The sequence below is a fragment of the Neopelma chrysocephalum genome, unplaced genomic scaffold, assembly GCF_003984885.1.
Source record: "Neopelma chrysocephalum unplaced genomic scaffold, ASM398488v2 Primary Assembly neopelma1_63, whole genome shotgun sequence".
Classification (NCBI taxonomy): domain Eukaryota; kingdom Metazoa; phylum Chordata; class Aves; order Passeriformes; family Pipridae; genus Neopelma; species Neopelma chrysocephalum.
Window position 1 is genome coordinate 7,693,284 of NW_020897720.1, and position 4,299 is coordinate 7,697,582.

Consider the following 4,299-nt stretch of genomic DNA (forward strand, 5'->3'; position numbering starts at 1 on the left):
CCCCCCGGGACACCCCCGGCAGCGCACCCCCGCTACCCGATGCATCTCCACAACCCACTCTGCCCTAAACTTCTGCTGCAACACCGGGTAATGCCCAGGGGTCCCCCCCAGCCCAGCCTGGCAACCCACGGGTGGAGGGTGGGAGGACAATCCCAGAAGATGAGGGTCCTGCAGACACCCTGCCCTGCACCACCACAGCTCCGGTGGGCGACTGTGCGTCTCATGCTAGGAAATGCTATGGAAGCGAGGACACCATCTTGGCAGGAACGTGGGTCACCTGTGGGGCCCCACCTCACTGCCATATGCGGGGGTCTGGCCTCAAGGTACCCCACGCTCAGCGAAGCTGGCCTCTCCCAGGGGATGTGGCTGCAGGATACATCCCCTTCCCTCCTCGTGCCCTCCCCGAACCCAACCAAGGTGCCCTCAAGCAGTGCTGCTGTCACCAGTGGGCAGATTATAGTGTGGACAAGGGGCAAGGGTCAAAGTGGGATGAGGCTGTACTGGGGTGCCCAAGGTGCTCCCCAAACCCTCTGGGAGCCAGAGTCCACGCCAGCAGTGTTGAGCAGTCCCTGTCCCCAGCTGTGGGGCCAGGCAGTGGTTCCCAGTGTCACGCAGCAATAATTTCATTAGCGGCATCAAGAACAATTAACAACTGCTCTGATGCCTTCAAGAGCTGAAGCGAGTGGGAAACCAGCGCGGTTCTCTCGGGTGGCACCAGCTGTGCCACGGCCTCCATCCACCCCAGCGCAATGCTGGCAGTGCCAGGCAGAGCCAAGCCCGCTATCAGCGCAGCCCCAGGACAAGACCAGAGCCATCTCTGATCATCACACCCCTCCAGGGACCTCCCGTGCCAATGCGGTTGGGGACTGGCCATGCACACAGGTGAGTGTGGGGTGACACCCGTGTGTGCCTGCTCCCATCCCACCATGCGCCTACCCCAGGTGGTGCCACGTCCTGCATGGACACTGGTGGGGGCCAGTGGCAGAGGAGAACCCCAGCCCCTGTGGGCAGAGCCCTGGCACAGCAATAACCACCCTCCTTCAGGCTGGCTCGTTATTACTGATGGCATTTGCATGGAAACAGGATGTTTTTACTCCTTGCAGCTCCATCTGCTCCTGCTGAAGTCACCGCTCTGCACATGAGCTCTGGGGGGGCTGCCATGGGAACCAGGGTGAGCTCCCCCGCAGCACCGGGACCCCCAGCCTGGGCTCTCACAGTGGCTGGATCCTCCAGGCTGGCAGCGGGGCAGGGCAAGGCAAGGGTACCCAGCACAGATGGCACCTGAGCAAGGTGCCCAGCATGGTGCCACCCTGGGGCAGCATGGTGGGGAGGGGGCTTGGGGCCCCCCATACAGTGGCAGCCCCGTCTGCTCCTTGCACTGCTCTCTCACTCCTGGTGCTCTGCCACCGGTGCCAGCAACAACACTCCCACTGCATGGGCACCCACTGCATCCTCCCTGACCAGGGACTGCTGGTGGTGCCCGGTCCTGCCTTGACTTCTCCCGGTTCCCTCACCGTGTGCTGGTGATGCACAGTGCCACGCAGGTGCTGTGCCAGAGCTGTGTGGTGTCACTCTGTGTGTCCCTCCTGTGCTGCAGACCAGCATGGCTGGGTCGTCAGTGGGGAAGTGGCAGGGCGCGCTGACGAATTAATAGACTCTAATTAATACAGATTGGGGAGATCACTTTCAATTCCGCTTGCTTTCCCTCTTGCTGAGGAGAAGCTGAGGGGATGGATGAGCCAGATCCTGCTCCACATCTGCCAGAGCCCTGAGCCCTGTTGCCAAGGGTCCATGTCTGCCCGGCTCATGCCCATGGGGGCACCTGAGACCCCCGACCACCTGCCAGGGTGGTGTGAGAGGCTGCAGCATATAGGGAGCCTCAGGACTCAGGGGCTTTGGGGAGAATAACACAGTACCCAGCTGGCCCAGTGCCCCCAGTGCCATGTGCTCAGCACCTGGGTGTCCCACAAACCCCGGGGGGACGCCGGAAACACTGGCCCCATTGGGTCCTGTAAATGGATTATTAATCAGAGTAATTAAGGTGGAATTAAAAATTAATTCTCCTCTCCAGTGTGCTGTGGTCATGGCTCAGCCGTGTGCTACAGCCATTGTGCCAGGGCTTTCATCTGAAAGAGACTGGATTGGGGCGGAGCTGGAGGGAGGGCATCAGCAGGCTCTGTGGGCTTCAGCTGCCACCTCTCTAGGGACATCATCTCCCTGGCAGCGCTCACTCCTCACCATGTGTCCCAGGTGCCAATTTTGTCTGGGCCAGCCAAGATGAGGCAGGTCCCACCACCACGAGGCCTGGCAGAGCCCCTGCCTGAGCCATGCCGACCTCCTACCCAGCCCTAGCAGCCACGGGCAAGGCCAGCCCTGAGATTTTCTAAACTTCTATCAAATATTTAAGTAGATATTTGAGCTCATGTATAATGGATCGCCTGTGCGTTTCCTCCCTATCCATTTGTGGTATTTAAGGAAGCCGACTATTAAACACCATTGTATTAGCAAAACCGCGGCTGCTTAATTGAGTTACAAACAGGGAAGGTGCTGACGAATAAACAATGCATAATGCAGGGACCCGCGGGCAGGATGCGGCGGCCCCCCGGCGCCAGGCAGGGATGGGGCTGGGCGGGGCCCGGGGCAAGAGAGTCTTCTGATGGGGAGCAGGCACCAGCGCCGGTGGTGTCACTGGCAGAGCCAAAGGTGTGAGGAACACGTGCACCATATGAAGGGCAAAGCATGGCAAACACAGCATGGCATGGGACAGCTTGGCCTGAGATTACATGACATGGTGTGGGACATCCCGGGTATCATCCTGCACAGGGATGCTCAGAAATGGAGCCAGAGAGAACAACCCCAGCCACACAAGGAGTGGAAAGATTATGAAAATGAAAAGTAAATAAATATGGATGTTGAGGACCTAATTCTGATAAGAGGATTTTCAAAATTAGCCATTTGCAAGAGTAGATTAGCGGCGCGCGGTGCCGGGGGTGGGAAGGGTTCCATCAAGACGTGCAGCAAAGCCCATCCCGGCACCAACCTGCTCCTCACAGCCCCCAGTGCCCACAGAGCTGTTCCCTGTTTTCTGAGGAGATGGATTTGCTGCTGTTGTGGGGGAAAATGAGGCAGTCAAAGGTGCAGCATGGTGCCACCCTGCACACAAGGGTCCTGTGGACACAATACCGCAGTACCAGGACCTTCACCAGAGAGCATCAGGGTCTGGCAGCATGGGGATGCAGACACCTGTGCCCAGGCAGACAGGTGGTGGTGGCACGTAGCCTGGGGTCCCCAAGGGTGTGCCTGGCACCCCTAGCCCTGGCGTGGGGTGGCTGTACCAGTGGCAGAGTGGAGCTGGGACGGGAGTCAGCGGACCCCACTGGAAGCCACTGGACTGCACGTGGGCACCCCATGCCAAGCAGTGCAGTGGGTGCTCCAAGGCCGAGCTGGTGCTGATGCCTCCCTGAGAACACTGTGGGTGCTGGGGTGGGGTCACCCCTGTACGCCCAGGGCAGGAGGCTGCCTGGGCTTGGCAAGGCTTTTCACATCCTCTGTCTGGGATTTTCTATCCAGGCAGCCAAGCAGAAATCTCATTACATCCCGGCACAAAGGCAGCATCCCTGTCCCTGTCCCTGTCCCCGTGCCTCGCTGGGGGTGGCGCAGGCTGGGTCAGGCACATTAGTGAGCAGTGGGAGGTTGTCCTGGACATGGGCAGCCGGCGGGGGCTGCAAGCGGCCATGTGCTGCCTCCCAATCTCCCACTCAGACCCTTGTGCTTCTCACCCTGCTCCGGGCCTGCCAGCCCCCTCCCTAGCCTGATATAGACCCCCCCCACTCCGTGACACAGGTAGGTGCCAGCTCCAGGCCACGTGTGGGGTAGGAGCTGTGAGCTGGCAGCAGGGCAGAGTGCAGGCATGGCAGGATGCCGGCAGGGAAGGGTGCAGGCAGCCCAGGCACCCCGGGTGCCCAGCACTCCCGCAGCAGCAGCAGCAGCAGCAGCAGCAGCAGACAATTAATTAGCAGGGCGGTGGGAGAGCAGCCGCCGGAGCTGTGCGGGATCGATGGGCGCATCGACCGCCCGGGAAACACCAGCCCTCCCAGCCAGAAACGTGGTGCTTGGGGCATGCAGGGAGCCTGGCGGGGAGCCTGGCAGCCCCCAGCCTCGCGGAAGGGGATGGCTGTGAGCTGGAGCATCACCAGCCCCTTGCAAGGGCACACCAGGGTGCACAGGGCCTGGAGGGAAAGGACAGGCATCGGTGGTGCTGCCTGCCACGTGCCCTGCACCCCAGGGCTGACACCTGCT